Here is a 19,037-nt window from a genome sequence, read left to right as displayed (position 1 = left end):
GTGACCACACCTGATTATATGCTGACGAGTCTTGCAAAGTAACGTGAAATCTCATTACTTCTATGCAAATAAGATGGTGTCGGCTTAGATATAAAACAAATTTTCAGAGAAGCGATGAAATGTTTTAGATTGCTGTATGATGATTCTAACCAAAGAATTGTTAGGTGAAAGTACAGAATAGTTAACAGTTTATTTTTGAAAGTACAGAACAGTTAAAAATCTATTTTGAAAGTACAGAATAGTTAACAATCTATTTTTAAATGTACATAATAGCTAATGATCTATTTTTAAAAGTATTGAACAGGTAACAATCCGTTTTTAAAAGTACTGAGCAGTTAACAATCTATTTTTAAAAGTAAAGACTAGTTAACAAGAATTGTTTTCACTTTTTTCAACAAACTTTTCATTCTTCAATACTAGTAAATTTATTTTTTATGATTTAAAAAAAGTTCCTTCATGATCAAAATACATCACAGATAATCGCTACAACATCAATAGATCTAATAGGATTTGAATTCGATTTTTCAATGCCCTACTCCACATTGGCATCCATTTGGCCACATGCACAGCTCCACTGCTATTATTTACAAATATTGTTATTAGTGTAATAAAATGCCTTGTTGCTAATTATAGCAAGTAATAAGAAGGTAAAAGAAACTTATCTTCATTTTTTGGGTGCGTTTGTGTTTGTCTAATTATGGACAAGAAAGAAAATCAAAACTGTGACTGCTGGTGGGTCCTGCAAACTAACGTGAAATCTCATTACTTGTATGCAAATAAGATGGTTTCGATTTGAATATAAAACCAGTTTTCAGAGAAGGGCTGAGATGTTTGGTGTCATGTGTATGTATGGTAATAAAGTGCAATGATTTTAACCCAAAAAATTGTTTGGTGAAAGTACAGAATAGTTAATCTATTTTTGTAAGTATACAACAGTTAATCTATTTTTATAAAATACTTAACTGTTTGTTTTAATAATTAACTACAACTGCTTTACTTATTAATTGGACATATTTTTAATAGTGCAGTTCTATACAGAGTAATGCATTCTGGTCATAAAGAATTCTTTTTTTCATTTTTTTTTCTACAAACTCTTCACTCTTCAAAATTAGTAAATTTAGTTTTCAGAATTAAAAGAAAAATCCTTCATGACCATACTGCATCATATATAATCTCTACGACATCAATAGATTCAATAAGATTTGAACTTGATTTCTTAAGACCATTGTCTGCATTGGCATCCATTAGGCCACATGCACACCTCCACTGCTATTATTTACAAATAGACATTAGAAAATAACCAGTCCATCTTTTTGCCTAGTTCTTAATATTGTCTTACTATTCACATAACTCCAATGATAGACACACAACCGTTTATCAAAACCTCTATCTTTGTTTTCCAGTCAATAATCCACAACAACAAGCAAGGGAGATGACTCTAATAACTTAACGCAAAGAACAGAATTTTTCTCATCTTATATAAAGGGAGACAACTTAACACTTCAGTTGATCTGGGAGAGTCTGAGGAAGAAAGCTGAAATCTTCCAGAAGAAAAAGCGAGAGAGAGAGAGAGAGAGAGAGAGAGAGAGAGAGAGAGAGAGAGAGAGAGAGAATGTGTGTGTGTGTGTGTGTGTGTGTGTGTGTGTGTTTGTGTATGTGTATGTGTATTTATTTTGTTTAAATATACCTTTAGATATGAGCCAAAAGAACATCTGTGTTTTCACGAAAATATACCCTTCACAGGCACGAATACCTGCTACAAGGTAAAGACAGGTGTCTAAATGTTATTTTCTTACCTGTGGTGCCACTAATTACCTTTCATTATGCTTAATTGAAGAACGTTACTTTGATTGGAATCTTAAACTGAAAAGCATTCAATGTTGTATTTTAGATACTGGAAAATCAACTAATAATAATTGTAACATAAAACACTTTTATAACTTATTATCTCTCTCTCTCTCTCTCTCTCTCTCTCTCTCTCTCTATATATATATATATATATATATATATATATATATATATATATATATATATATATATATATATATATATAGTGCCAAAACTTTGTTGAAATTCAAAGACTTACACTTTTTCTTTTTTGTAACTTTTGTTTATTTCATCCTGGATTTCTTCATTACGGCCGTTTCGTTAATGGGATGGCAATTTTATGATTTTATGTGTTCATAAAAATTTCCAGTCCTCACCAACTCGTCATATGTTGTTTCCATTTGATGTTACCAACAAAAGGTTGATTTCGTACATGATAAACCTATATATGGGAAGAGTAATTGAATCTCGAAGTGATTTTCATATATATATATATGTATGTATGGGGTGGGTGATTAAATCTCGAAGTGATTACTACAAACGTCAAAATACAAATGGCTACAACTACTTACAATCTTACTTCTTCTCTTTCTGAGAATTAGCTTACCTCTTCACTTCCCAAAGCTACTAAATTTTACTCAAAAGTATTTTCAGTCAATGGAAATATTTCCACCACCACCCCAAATAGTAACACCTATACGAGAATGTAATAAGCCAGTGTGAAATACCAAACTCCTCTAAAATAAGGAGACAGACAGCCTAAAATATAAACTCTACCAGCTGACCAAATGAAAGGAAATGCATCTCTCTCTCTCTCTCTCTCTCTCTCTCTCTCTCTCTCTCTCTCTCTCTCTCTCTCTCTTTGAGAGTGGCAAAAGGAAAAGGACTCCTTTTACTCACAGTCCAATTTCATATACACACACACTACAAAAAGAAAAAGTAACACATACACATACACAATGCCACGCTGCTAAATGCTCAAATACACACATATTCACACAATGAACATTTTGAAATACAAGCATTTTTATTGCTGAAAACTTGTATAAAATGTTTTGTCATGAAATTTCGTATTTCTCGCTGTTTATGTCTCAGGTAGCATCTGCTATCGAGTAATAGAAAAAACTTATGTAATAATTTTTAAATATCTATGAACCCTAGTGTTTCATCCTTTTGGGAATCTTCAGTGCAGGGAGTCACAATTACAGCCAGTTGATAGATTCATACCCGGTCACGAAAACATCTCTGATTACATTAGCAAGGAACAAACTTCACAGCCCATGTTAACTGCGAGAAAGACAGCTGAAATTTAAACATTTATTATTAAATGTATATGTATATTGAATACTTGTTTATATATATAATGAACTCTCCTATCGTGTTCGACGCATGACGGCCAAAAATTCGCTCTGTTTCACTCTGCCTTCAATGCTTGTGCCGCATGTGTGACACGAGACTAGCTCTGCTCCCACAAACCAAGCCGCACAACTCACAGGATACAGGCTGGGAAGGTGCTGTTCCTACTCTTGCTCTGCGAAGATTTGTTTGATTCGATAGCCGTGTGTCAATGTATGTGTGAATGCCCGCAAAACATTTTTCATTCCACAATTTTCTATCCGCAGCATCTTCTTCAAAGGTTTTTGGGTTCAGGCCTGCGTGCTTAATATTGTCTGTCAGCTTATCCCTGTACCTCAGAAATAGACGACCCACATTTCGATTACCCTCTTTCAGTTGACTGTATGCTAGTTTCTTAGGAAGATGGTTTTCATCCATGCGAACAAGGTGACCAGCCCACCGAAGCTGAGACTTCATCAGGAAGGCCTCAGTACTTATAATATCGCACCTCGCAGACAATCCCGAGTTAGGAGCCTTGTCTTTCCATGTTAATCCACATATACTACGAAGGCAACGCTTATGGAATATATATATATATATATATATATATATATATATATATATATATATATATATATATATATATATAACTACTTCATTTACTCACATAAAATTAATATACGAAAGTATAGATTTATGCGTAAACTTTAAGTATTTTCTTCAAGAGTGCTCAATACATAGGTAGAGCTATCCTGTACTTTAAAGAACCCCAACATCTATTAAACTGTAGAAGAGAAATAGTAAATAACTGTGTTCACAAAATAAAATTTACTCTAGGATAGCGATACAAAATAGTTTTAAAATTAACAAAAACAATAGAAAATAAACAAATAAATAAATTAAATAAACATGAATATACATAAACGATCACACATATAAGTATGTATATATATATGTATATATATGTGCATATATGTATGTACACATATATATATTTATATATAAACTAACAATAAAAAAAACAAAAAAAACACTAACCTAGTTTTAAAACAGATCCTTTGTCTGATAAAATGCATGCCCATTGGCTGATAGGAAGGGGCGCGGTGGATACTAGAAAGCTGATTGGCTAACTAAATCCTCAATAGAAGAGGACCATATAAAAACGATAAGCAACCACAGAATTCACGCATAAGCCTGAGGAATCCTAGAGTGGATGAAACGCCGAATATTCAGTGTAGTTTAATCACCATATATATTTTATAAATTACTATATACATATATATATATATGCATATATACATATATATATATGTATATATATGTATATATGTATATATATATATATATATATATTTATATACATATATATATATATATATATATATATATATATATAGTGTGTGTGTGTGTGTAATTTTTCGCATTTTATCAGGCATCATACTTTTCTTTAAGTATGTTTCCATAAATAATATAAACAATTCATATGTAGGTATTTTGATTCTGATCCTTTTGAGTTTTTATCCGAATTCTTTTAGATCTGTCCAGATCCATCTTCAGGGATGGTCAGCAATAAAGATGTTAGGATATTTGCAAGTGTAATTTTCTTTTTATACTAGAGTTTTTTTTTTTTTTATTATATGAAGTTTTTTGCATGTTAGAGGTATATGCAAGAATAGATGTGCTGTCTAAAATAAATTTAAAAAAGAAACAAATATATAACAAAATATATTTCAACAACAGGGATAACATTCTTAAATGTCTTTAAAAGTAACATAGAACCTATTAATAACGTTAATAACATGTAATTTACCGTAAGAAAAAATTTAGTGACACTCTCCACTACATCTCAGTATAGTAGCCAATGAAAAGGAAGTTTCAGTGAATCCATTTCTCTTCATATCTGAGATAGGATATGAACCCAACATAATCAATCCATCTTTCTCAATTCAAGTATTTTTATGGAAATTGCTCCAGACAATGCATGAAGCCGCTTGATGTAAGGAGCTAAAAAAAAAAAATACTATTTCAATGTTAAAAACTTGCCAACGACAAATGTTAGATGGAATAGATTCTAATCTAGAAAACAGCAATACTTCTCCCCTTGTCAGAAACATCGCTTATAGAATATGAGGACTAAAGGACCAAATAAGGGAAGATCCACTTTCTATTCTGCTTTTTAATAGCATTAAAACATTTGATCATTAAAATTTGAATATTCAAAGAAATGATAACGCACCACAACCATCTTGCGTTTCAACATTTTATCGGCTCATATACTGTTTCCTTTGTTTGTAAAGTTTACGACTATTTTATAATAGCCATTGATTTTTTTTTATACCAAAAGTCTTCAAAGTATTCAATATAAGCCCTTAGAGATCGATAATATTGTCCACAGTGTTAATTACTGCATGGGAGGTTAGAAGAGGGTCGATAAATGCTGAGGAAACTTTTGGGGTTGAAACTGCCATTCGGATAGGTCAAGCAATAAAATATGCATAAAATAACCAAATACAACGCAACATTTATGCTGGCATGCATTTAATCTAATTTATATATGATTATTATTTATCATTTATTTATATTCTCTTTATGGAAATATAATTGCAATAATAAAGTTATAATTGTCGTTTCTCTTGTTTTGTCCTTTAGTCCTTACATTCCATGAGCAATGTTTCTGGTAAATGGGGGGAGGGTCAAAAATTGCTTTTTCTAGGTTAGAGTTTATCTATATAACATTTATCGTTGGCTAGTTATTGACCTATATATATATATATATATATATATATATATATATATATATATATATATATATATATATACATATATATATATATATATATTGTTGGTTTAATTAATAATCTTTGTTAGATAACCTTAGTTAAGCGTACCTTTTTTCTTTAAATAACTTCATCGTAGAAGGTATATCGATGATGACAAAGAAACAAATCAATTAAGAATTTAGTTAGTAAATCAGGATTTAGTTAAAAAAAATTTCATTGTGAAACCATAGATCATTCTATCAATTTTTCTAAGAAATGTAGACTTGTATTTCATTTGTTAATTAATGTAATATTTCTTTTGTTATATGTGATATTCTTGTTTAATTTATATTTTCATTCTCCTTTTTTTTTCCACAGGATTGAATGTACTTATAAACATTGTACTGGTAAGTTAAATTCCTTTGATTTCTTTAGTAGCCATAGACAATTCTTCCCTCTTTAATACGACTGGGATGTGTGAGAAAATTAATGGTTTTCTTTGGTTTCAGAACGAAAATTAACCATAATTCATGATCTTTGCCTTTAAACTTATGATTCAAGCTTGAAATTATTTTCAATTTTGACAGCCTAAAGGCTTTAAAGTCACTTTTGAATAGTTTGAAATCACAAAGTAGCACTGTCCTGGACATTTTTATGTTGATATACTAACATGTATATGAATAGATATGTGTACGTACATGTGTGTGTTTTTGTTGGTTTTTAGGAAAAACTGTATGCGATAGTTTTAAAATATCAGCTGCAGTTGTGTGTGATGCTAATATATATATGGGTTCGGTGATTGAATCTCAAAGTGATTACTACAAACGCCAAAATGCAAATGGTTACGACTGCTTACAATCTTGCGTTCTCCGCTTTGTTGGAATTTGCTTTCCTCTTCACTTCCCAAAGCTACTAAATTTTGCAAACTCAGAAGTATTTTCAGTCAATAGAAATATTTCCAGTCCCTCCAAAATAGTAATACCTATACGTGAAAGTAATAAGCTAGTGTGAAATTGGAAGCCCCTCTAAAATAAGGAGACATATGGCCTAAAATATAGACTCTACAGCTGACCAAATGAAAGGAAATGCACTCCTCTTGCATCTCTCTCTCTCTCTCTCTCTCTCTCTCTCTCTCTCTCTCTGAGAGTGGCGAGAGGAAAAGTACTTCTCTGACTCACAGTCCAATTTCATATACACACACACTACAAAAAAAAAAGTAACACACACACATACACAATGAAGGATTTCAATATTTTCCCTGATTCCAGTACAATTTCCAATTCTGATTCTTTTTAAATTTCTAAATATATATAGATATAGAGGTGGCATTGCTAATTTTTTTCTTTTAATTTCGAATGACCATAAGCACCTAACATAATTTGGGGTAATTGTGCCAAATCCGAGGGTAATTGCGCCAACTAACAAAAAGTGCTCTTTATATGCGTGGTTGCCAAAAAAGTACTTTTAACTAGTTGGTACAATTACCCTAGACTTGGCGCAATTACCCCAAAGTATGGTATGTAATATGCGCATATATTTTCTCAAATTCAAAAATACATTTGTAAGAGAGTGTGTGTGTGGGGGGGGGGTGATCGATACATTTTAGTTTTAGTTATAGTTTAAAATCAATAAATATTCATCATTTTATTATTAGTACTAGCAAAGAAAATGGTTATAGCTAGCTTGCGTCTTCCCTAATTTTTTGTGTGGCGTTATTAGAACCGGTGAAGAGGCAAAACCGTATCTTCGCTTTTTTTTTTGTATTTTCGAGCGATTTATTAAAATAAAATATAAAAAAAAGAAATTATTGAAAAGTATGCAATAAAAAAAGTAATAAAATTATACAGTTTTATTTGCATTTATTGTGTTATTTTTATTTGCACTAATTGTGTTATTAAAAGTACAAATAAAAACTAATTATAATTCTGTATATTTTTATGTATTTATAATGCTTGGCACATTTTAGGTATTTACAAAGCTTGGCACATTTTATGTATTTACAAAGCTTGACACATTTTATGTATTTACAAAACTTGGCACATTTTATGTATTTACAAAGCTTGGCACATTTTATGTATTTACAAAGCTTGGCACATTTTATGTATTTACAAAGCTTGGCACATTTTATGTATTTACAAAGCTTGGCACATTTTATGTATTTACAAAGCTTGGCACATTTTATGTATTTACAAAGCTTGGCACAGTGTTTACTTTGCAATAATTCGAAAATGCTAGTATGATTTCGAAGCCTTTAAGCTGTCACTTAGAAAACAATTTATGGCTTGAATTAAAATTTAAACATAAAAGTCAAGTATTATGTTTGATTTCTGCACCTAACCCCAAATAAAACATGAATGTTCACACGCGTCCATGCTGTATTATAGAACCTAGTTTTTTTTTTTATTATTCAATTTTCTCACTTAACAGGTGAAATGAGTTCGCTTCATTTCCAACATCTGGATCAAAATTATTCTGATGCTAAAAGTGAAGAATGAAAAATTCATTATCGCAAAGAACGCAACATCTGGAATCACCATCATGGGAAAACTCTGAGCGGAAATCCTCCACTTTTCAAACCAATAGCTAGCAGTATGAACCCATACTCCCGCTTTTCCTGCAGAATATCTATGCTACAAGAGGATACTCTCTATAAGCAAGCCAAAGTGTTAGAGAATAGAAACTGGACCATAGGTTTTCTTTCAGCGGCATTGTAATATTTACTTCTCTACTATTTTGGCCTTTAGTTCTCACATTTCAGTTTCTTTGACATGATAGTGATATCTACAAGAAATCTATCTGTTCATTGATACATTTCAAAATGGAAAACGACAAATCTGTTTTACTGAAACATTTTTTTATAATAACGAACTTAAAAGTATTTATTTAAATTTTTCTTTCAAAATTTTTCTTTTTAAAATATTCGCACTTTTCATCTCATTTTTTTGAAAGCCAAGATCTTCCTGTTTCAGTTACTGGATCAACTGAGCTAAAAAATATCGGAATGTTTCAAAATTGGTATATTTGGCTGTGATGGATAATAGAAAGATGAAGGAGGTCAATTTGGTTGTAAAAAAATGTCAATTTCACCTCTCCATTATTTGGATATTTTTCAAGTACACATCTCAACCACCAATTCCTCTCAAAGTGAGACCTAAAGGCCAGTGATGTTTCTGACAAAGAGGTAAAAATTGCTGTTTTCTGGGATAACTTTGGTCTTTTGAATAGGTGATATGAGGAGATTTTCAATCATTTCATTTTTAACTCCGACTCGACGTTGTGTATAAAAGTCTAGTAAAGAAGCAAAGAATAAAGAAATTCAACACAAGTTCTTTTTTTTTCTGTTGAAAGAAAAAGTATTTATTGCCCGTCGTTTCAACACAAAGCCTTTGACACGTATTTTCAAAACCGACAGAATATGGTCATATTCCTGTTTTTTCTTCTCTGGATCAATCAACAGTTTCTTAATCTGCAACTATAACCAGATGTTATGTGTGCAATTCGTTTGATAGTTTATGATCGTCGGACATCTTGCAAAGGTCCGGAACATTGACAAGTCCTGCCTCTTGTTAAGAGTTTCTTTTGCGCTAGCATGCGCTTTCCCTCCTCTTTTTTTCTCTTCTTTCTTCTCCCGATCTCGATGTCTATATAGCCATTTATTTCTTTGACGTCATGCTCGTGCCACGGCTTGGTCATTTGCATACATGTTAGTGGCTTCGTTACAATAGTATTCATTATCATTCAACTAATAAAAAATAAAAAGGAAGACACACACACAGAAAATTAATATATTTTGAAATCAATTGATAAGGTTCGCAGGCTATTTGAAAAGCTCATAACGAATGATGGCACCCATAGTGAATTCCAAGTATAACCCTATGATCTATATTATCTTATATTCATTTTTTTTTTTTTTTTGTAAATATTATATTTTAGTACTTAAAGCAAAAAACAACAGACTTTTTATAGAATTCTGTTTTTACATATAATACATACATATTTATATACTATTAAAAAAAGAAAAAACGATTTGATTTGGGAATCATAAATAGAATGACCTCTGGTGTGTTTGTGCTATTATTGTGAATGAGAACTCTAGCTAGGATTAGTGTTGACCAATCAAAGGTACAGTGATGAGGATGACCATAGAACCCCTCCTCCCCAAGTTTTAGATTGACCTTGTGCCTAATTTTTGTTTTGTGATTTTTTTTTACAGAATAAAAACATATATAAATCAAGAAAAACATTTGTCCTAAGGTTATAAGTGACAAATAAAAAAAAACAATTGTAATACCAAGAAAATGGAAAGGGAGAAGGCATGCATGAGGACTATGACAAATGTACATCCTTGCTGCTACTGAATACAAATCATAAGAAAAGTATCCTCCTAACGACTATGGCCTAAATAGACGAATAAGAAAATCGACCAAATTATTATTTTTCATAAACAGTAGTTCCTATTTACTTGCCTCTCCATCAGGGCAGAGTTAAACACCAAGATCAGTTTTTACTGGGGGGGGGGGAACAAAAATAAAAAAATTGTCTCAGTCGTGAAGGATTTCTCCTTCACTAACCGAGAACAAAAAATTGAACTGTAGTATCAGAACAGATACTACACTTTGATCTCGGCCCGAGTTATGTCATTTTTTTTTTTAGAAGAGAAAAACGAGACAATCTCTCCCGAGGTGAACGATCATTTTGAATGTATTTGTGTGTTTGTCTTTTTTATGAAGTGTGGTTATGACGTAATTATAGGAACCATTTTTTTTTCTTAATTGTTACTTTATTTTGAATTTGAGCACTTAATAACAAAAAGTTCCACAAACTATATAAAAAGAAAGGAAGAGATAAAGAATCCGAAATATATTTGATTGGCTCAGTGTTTCGGCACCTTTCGGCGTTTTACATAAACTACCCGAAAAATCCTGACGATAGCACTGTGCTTATTCTGCATCGGTAACCATATCTCTTACAACATTCTTCTTTACTAAAAATAATAAAAATAGAAAATAAAAGAAAATAAATGTTTTCTCAAACGACATTGACGGCGATAATTTCATTGACTCAGTGTTTCGGCATCTTTTGACGTTTTATGTAAACTGCCCGGAAAATTTTGATGATAGCGCGAATAAGAACCGCGCTATTAGCGCGGTTCTTATTCTGCATAAGTACTCTTATTTCTTGCGAAAATTATATTTCTGTAAAACATTATGAGCACTGAGAAGTCACTTTACACATTCTCTATATTTAAGCATTTTAATTTTCCGGATTTGCTGTAGTTTCGAATTGGTGATATGAGGACGTTTTCAATCCCTTCATAGTATTCATCATCATTTAACTAGTAAAAAAAAAATTAATGTGTTCTGAAATCAATTGATGCGGTTCCCAGGCAGCTTGAGAAGAAGGTGGCAAATGATATTCATTTGTATTGAATTCTAAATCATCACCAGCATAGCATTTTACTCAATCTCGAAGGTCCATCATCGAGCACTGTACGAGATATCAGTCAGATCCACATTGGAGCATGCCTTGCTTAAGTGATAGTATGTAAGGATGTGTCCGATAGTCTGCACGTTGACACTGCAGGAACATTGAGCGCCCAACCTTGCCCAGCGTAAAATACGCTTAAATATATTTTAATTCATGCATATTTCATAGAGTCAATTCTCTATTAAATATTATATGCAGTACTGATTTCAAAAGTTTTTGAAAAAAAATAAAATTACTTGAGAGTCATCAGCAACCAAAGCATTTAGCGCTCTAGCCGCATTCCCTACCGTTTGAGCTAACCCGACATATAGATAAGAAAGATTTAAAATTAAACGACTTCTTGCTATGATTGAATCTGCGCATATGTAAAACTTATAAAAATATGTCGGCAAGATAAAATGAGGATTTTGTATTAAAATTGCGGATATATTTCTGTACGCGTTATTCATCCAAACAAAGATTTTACTCGTTATAAACCATCCTTGGTGTATGATTACTATTTCCTACTGTCCAGTGGGAACCTGGTGTATGTAGATCATGCCCACGCTGTCAAAAAAAAAAAGAAAAAAAAAAAAAAGAGAGATTATCATAAGTGTTTGAGTGAATTTGCTCTGTATAGCCTTCTTTGGTCTGGGAGAGCCAGCATGCTTCCACTGAGAAATCTGTCTCTTGGTTTCCCACACTGATAGCAAACTGTGCACTTATTGTCTCTATAGACATACGACGGTCCTTATCCATGAAATTCTTCATTTTGGCCAATCAATTCTGGTGTTCTGACCTCCTTACTCCTCCCACACGTCTCATCATCCCTCATAAACTTAAACTTCATGCCTTCCTTGAATCACTTATGCCACTCAAAAATTGATGCTCGATTCATACAGGATGGTCCAAAAGCAGTCTGAATCATTCCATACGTTTATGTGGCATTTTTTTTTTCAAGTTTAAAACACAATTTTATTGCATATTGTTCTTCTAAAGTGTCCTCACATATTTTAAATTAACCAGCTGTAATAATCAGGCTTTAGTAGGGTGCGTTCCAATTTCTGCTGAAGCTGTTCTTCTGAACCCGAAATCATAAAAATTGGTCAGTCATCTCATAAGATGTACAGCAATAACATACTGAATTTTTAAGAGTTTACGACGATTATAAATGCCTGTAGAAAAAAGTCTGGAAACTTATTAAAGGCACCTTGTACTTACAACAAATATTTACGGTAACTTGCTTATATTTTCTATTAAATAATCTTTTTCTTTTCATGCATATCAACCATAAATGAGTAAGTAAACCAAACTAAATTGTTTTTAAATTATTTTCCAACTGCATTTCTTTTAAAATGATTCATAGGTGCTTGTTTATATTGGTGATCTTTTAAACCAACGCATTTCAGGTGAAAATATTATTACACTCTGACAAAATTATAAATTCCATGAATTACAGAAAAAAAAAAAAATGATATAATAGATAAATAATTACAAATAAAAAAAAAGAATTTATCAAATTATCGAGCTTCATCATAAGCTTTTAATGCGGAAGAGTTGTGCAACTAATTCAGTATGGTCCACAAGGGAGATAAATCTTGACTTAAATTGACAAAGTAAGCATCCGACATTTTTAAACCAACGCGTTTCAGAACGTGAATGATTTTTTTTTTTTTTTTTTTTTTTTTAAACATTTGTATAACATATCTCTTACTGGATTATTTTTCGTAATTTTTGGAATTTATACTAATCGCGCCATGACACGTAATAATGTTTTCACATGAAATGCGTTGGTTTAAATGATTACCAATGCAAACAAGCACTAAGTTATGTTTCCACAAGTAACGGGTACACGAATAGAAAAGTTTGAACGGTTGCTATAAGGATGGGTTATTTACTAAAGCGTAACTAGATTGAATGATAGAGTCGATCTTGTAATTTAATAATGTTCTGGTCAATATTTATCTTTGCGTTATTTTTCGGGAAGTGATCGGGGGGGGGGGGTCGTTATTTTTGATAAAGATCCGAATGAAATCTAATCGGCATAGATTTTTTTTTTTAATGCTCTCTGATAATCTAATTTGTGCCTTTTTGTTGTGTTCCATTTTCTTGTTTTCTTTTTTACCCAAAGATAAATTCAGTCAGCATTTTTTTTTGAAAAAAAAAAATGAATAAATAAATAAACGGTACTCATAAAATCAAAATGGCTGCCATATTACTGCAAAGCCAGTATGATTCCCTTATTTTCAGATACCCCCCTCCCTCCGCGCACAAAATAAATAAATAAATAAATGTCTGCAGTAAGACTAAATTATCTGGAGGATTTCTATCTTTATTTCCTTAGAAAAATATACTTCCTTTAATTTATATTATTTCGATTATCCAGACTGTTATTCTCAGTTTGAGGGTTATGCCGTGGCCTTCGTTATAAAGATGGCCGGCCAGCTGAAAAAATGACGTCATCGCCGAGGTCCCAACAAGCAAGATATGTGGAACTCTTAGACTGTCAATAATGAACAGTAATTTTTACAGACAGCGTTACAAAACTTCAAAATTGGATTGAAATAAAGAAAGAACACGATGATTTATACTGAAACTCATCTAATATTAATAATAAAAAAATAATAAAACACAAGTTGTTTGTTTAAGTATTATAAGCAATTGAATATTTTGTTGTATTATAGATTTTAAAGATTAGAATGCGTTCTTTAATTACTTATAAATTACATTTTTAAAAAGTGAAGGAACACGATTTGATTTGTAGTAAACTTGAAGTTTATTTAATATAATTAAATGAAAATGTTATCAAAGGCAAGATAAGTTACTTTTCTACCAAACTGGACATATTTTTCGTGTTTTTATTCAATGTAACATGTTTATTCAGTTCGAAAACCATACAGTGTTTACCGATAGCAGTGTCAGAAATTTCGTGAAAATAGTGAATAATTCCACCCCATCTTTCCAAGCTTATAACTCCTCGAAAAATGTAATTCAAGCCCTAATTTTTTTTTCAATTAAAGGAGCAATGACCAAGGTTTTATTAAAAAAGAAAAAAAAAAAAAACAATGTGTTTTTTTTTTTTTTTTTAAAAAGGTTTTAAACTTCGGACTTTACAGGTAAATTTCTAAAAAAGGCATTTTTTTTTTGTTTTAAATTTGAATATATTATTTATTGACCTTTTCTCTTCAATTTGTGATATATAAAACTCCGACATAAATTAATTATTTACTTTTTAAGAGAAAGTTAAAAATGGGTGACACTTGGGGGGTGGCGTGAATTTAAAAAAAAACGTTTGTCTAAAATATTATATTCGGTTTATTGGAAAGAACATAAAATTTCACATTGACCCTGAAAATATCGTAAAAATAGAATCAATAGAAAAATTTTGATAGATTTTTAAAGTTTAAAAATTGAAAAATATTGAGTTCGGAAAATTCATTACTGTTTTTAAAAATACTATTAAAAAACCACCGAATATATATCAAGTTATGTCACGGTAACATATATTGAGCAAATTTCTAAGAGTATTTTGTCTAGTTTATTATTTATTACACCTTTTTCCGAACTTACCGTGTTAAAGAGAGAGTCGGCCGCCATTTTAAATTTTCCAATACAACGGTAAACACTGTATGTTTTTCGAGCTGAATAAATATGTTACATTGAATAAAAACACAAAAAATATATCCAGTTGGATAGAAAAGTAACTTATTTTGCCTTTGATAACATTTATTTGTTATATATTAGCTTTTTGACAACTTTTTCGAATCTATGTGTACAGTAATACAAACCCGGAAATTTCAAGATGGCGTCTGACTCCCTCTTTAACACGGTAAGTTTGGGAAAAGGTGTTATAAATAAAAAATGGTTAAAATACTGTAAAAAAAACTCGCTCAATATATGTTACCGTGACATAGCTTGACATATATTTTTTCTAGTTTTTTTATTTATAACACCTTGTTTTTTGGAGCTGAATAAACATGTTACATTGAATAAAAACACGAAAAATATATCTAGTTTGGTAGAAAAGTAACTTATCTTGCCTTTGATAACATTTATTTGTCATATATTTGTTTTTTGACAACTTTTTCTAATCTGTGTACAGTAATACAAACCCGAAATGAACGCGCGTTTTTTTTTTCTTTTACTTTTAAGTTTCATATATATATATATATATATATATATATATATATATATATATATATATATATATATATATATATATATATATATATAAGTATTTTTAAATTTTATCTTTCTAGCTTTAAAAAAAAGTTTAAAAATGTTATCAGCCGGCATAATTTATTTTTAAATATTGAAAATTTCAGGAAAATTAATTTTTGCTAAATTTTTAAAACGTGTCAACAGCTTAAAAAAATCGTCTCTTCAAAAGAGTCGATGTTGTCTCGCATTTTCATTAGTTTTGTATGCTGTAAAAAAATTTTTTTTAATATTAGCAATTTATTTGACGCTTCTTTTGAATGGTAAAAAACTTAGGATAATAATATTGAATTAAATTATAGTTACATCGTGTTAAATACAGGGGGGAGCACGTTAAAACTTACTTTGTTGAATGGAGATATCCACGAGTTACTACCGGTGTTTACCGGTGTAAAGAAACAACTAATGGACTACCCGTGATGACGTCAGCAGATTAAATTATTTTTGCCCACCGGCCATCTTGTCTTTTAAGACGGTCTTGGTTATGCTCACAACGTTTCCGTCGATGTAACCGTCAACCTTTTTCAGGAGTAATTTTGAATTGAAAGCGATGTCCAAGTTCAGAACACTTTCCGATTGATAGATAATCTGTATAAGTCCTGGAGATGAAAAGGAGTTTTCGGTGAGTAGCTGATCTGTATAAGTCCTGGAATTTTGATAAAACTGATATTTTTCTGGAAAGCGCAAAAAATTAGGGGGGGGGAGAAAATACAATAACACGCAGTAAATATGAGTTTATTAACATTTTTATGAAAATAGTCTTCATTGTATTTTAAATATAGAACTGACCCAAATGAGATAAATTAATAAGTACTAATAAATACTCAAGAAAGTAATATTGTGCTACATTGTTCATTACAAATAATCACATTGTAAGAGACAATCTTTAATTTACTCCTTCAGTCTGGCACATCTTTGCAGACAATGTTTTTTTATTGCCCTGTTTCTTTTGAATGTTCCCGTTTTTTTAATGTAACGTTTCGCTGCTTTCTTTCTTCAGTAAATAACCACTGCATTACTACGTTCATTTCTCACATCATTACAACAATGATCATATATTATTATAACGATATTCACAAGTAAGGCTATATCAAAGGGAGGCTCTCTCATATTCTTTTCCAGGGTTGCAAAATTGATCTTTTTACAGATTTTTTTTTTTTTTTTTTTTTTGACAAATTTGGCCTTGTTTTGGAAGCAGCTTGTCCTTCAAAAATTGTATTAAAATTAACCTTTTTTCGAAACGTAACGTACGGATTAACTTGGACAGTGGATGACTACAATATGGTTGTCTTCAAGTCCAACGTAAACAAGTTCTTGATGAGCCGTTCCACTTAAGTTAAAAAATTTACCGAATTTCCATTACTAACAATTACTATATTATCCAATTGGCTACTGTACACTCTTTAACCCTTATCCTCGAGTGGCCTCTGGGCCTTGATAAGTGGGGATGCCTATATAAAAAAATGTTTTGTACGTTACTTTCTATAAATAAATGTTTAAAATAATTTAGCAAGGGGTATCAAGTACTACTTTATTTTTTTATCTTTGGTGTGACTCGATCTAGGATTGGACTCGGATCTTCTGACCCATTATAGAACACTTCAACATTTTTTTTTTTTTTTTTTTACAAAAGAGTCACCATATATCAAAACCCAGAGGCCACTTGAGGATAAGGGTTAATGTGTATATTGTAGTCATTGGGACAGTTGTGTAATAATCGTCTGTAGAAGTAATTTGGTATAATTAGATCATTTGTGACCTCTGACCCTATGCAAGTCAAAATGGTTGTGATTGTCTTCTCTCCGGGAGTTCTCTATATGATTCTTCCGTGCCGTAGGCCTCGTTTACCGGGTTGATATGCCGGTTTCCACTGAAAATAATTAGCTTCTCATACAGACAAAAGAAGACAAACTCAGTTACCTCTATTCTACTCAATTAATTCAAACGAAATTTACAAAGTGTGTTCACATATATATAATTGTTCAGTTCGATTTCATACAAAACACTTTTAAGTCCTAATTAGATTTAGTCTCTCGGTAGTGACGGACGGCAGCAAGATAGGGGTGTGGCGATGATCCCTGGATCTGATTTTGACTCGCTCAAACTTAGCTCCAACTCTACTCTGAGATTTTTGACATGAGCATTCGCTTATATTTCAAGGGAAGGGTTGGATTTGGGTAAGCTGCGGGCCAATCACCGGCAGGTACGTAATTTAAGGGGCTGTCCCGATTCCTTACAGGTTCGAGAATCTGTGATTACAGTTCAACTCCATTCACATGATTAGAGAGGTTAACACCGTGACCCCGGCCTGACCTTGTATTCAGAAGCCAGACGTCCTTAAGTTGGGTTTCGTCAGGCCAAGAACGAAATTATATTTCGTTCTAGTTTTTAAAATGACATCATTTGTCATTTCTCCCATTTTAAAATGACATCATTTGTCATTTCTCCCATTTTAAAATGACATCATTTGTCATTTCTCCCATTTTAAAATGACATCATTTGTCATTTCTCCCATTTTAAAATGACATCATTTGTCATTTCTCCCAAACAATAAAAAGTATATGTCTGTTTTATAAACACAGTAAATTCATAACTTAACTCTTTCCTTCAGCCAGGTTACCCGCCGCTGCCCGGGCACCCAATAATACTTAACAGTTGATACCAGCATAATTGCCTGGCCTTCCCAGTGTTTTGGGGTCTCAATCTTCCCCCCAATGGGGAGCTCTACCGCTCCCAGAGGCGGTCACACCCCACATTTACGAGGACGGCTGAACAATAAGTTGTTTACATTGGACTTGAAGATAATGATATTGTAGTCAGCTGGAAAGCAGACCAGTAGAAAAAAGTTCCACTGGCGGGCAATTCTAGGGAAGAAGCTTTGTTCATGGGATCCATGTTTAGGTTTAAGCAACAATAGATAGTGGAGGAATTTATTGATAGTGATTTTGGCTAGACGAGTGTTTTTTTGTAAAGGATTGGCGAGGGGGGCATAGATTTGAGCTCAGTCGAACACTTGCCATGAAAATAGCGATAGAGCATGGACAGGCTCGCAACGTCTCTTCTGTGGGAAAGAGGCTGCAGAAAAGAGAAGAAACGGCATCGTCTACTAAATTATGAAGTCTGTTGTGAACTCTGTCAAGGATGTCAGGATAGGATGCTTCGAGGAGCTCCTGCCCAGATGTGGCAACAATATTCAATCCTAGGGTGCACTTGGCTCTCATACAGATCGAGAATTGCTTCAGAAGATCGTCATTAGCATGTAGACAAATGCATAAGTTATCTGAGTACAAAGCTGTTTTCTGAAGAAAATAAAATATAAATTAGGTCTGATGCTGAAGCATGCATCAGTAATGGCACAAATAATATTTGATTTAGAATCCATTATACTGAAGGTCTGAAAATACACAAACGTTCTGTCTGCTCATCCGTGTC

At 31.9% G+C, this 19,037-nt stretch overlaps 1 protein-coding gene across 9 annotated transcripts in view; it reads left to right on the top strand.

The window, feature by feature from the left end:
• The window catches only part of LOC145284474 (uncharacterized), a 716,321-nt gene that overhangs the window by 353,801 nt on the left and 343,483 nt on the right, over nt 1–19,037 (top strand). For all 9 annotated transcript variants that reach the window (XM_080133324.1, XM_080133329.1, XM_080133322.1 and 6 more), the window contains one exon: nt 6,300–6,328. The gene's annotated coding sequence lies outside the window, so the exon portion shown is untranslated. The remainder of the gene's footprint in view (nt 1–6,299; nt 6,329–19,037) is intronic.

The sequence above is a fragment of the Euprymna scolopes genome, chromosome 9 (assembly GCF_053919585.1).
Source record: "Euprymna scolopes isolate OS-2025 chromosome 9, ASM5391958v1, whole genome shotgun sequence".
NCBI lineage: Eukaryota > Metazoa > Mollusca > Cephalopoda > Sepiida > Sepiolidae > Euprymna > Euprymna scolopes.
Note: the sequence above shows the minus strand (reverse complement) of the source record. Positions and strands in the feature narration are given on the sequence as shown.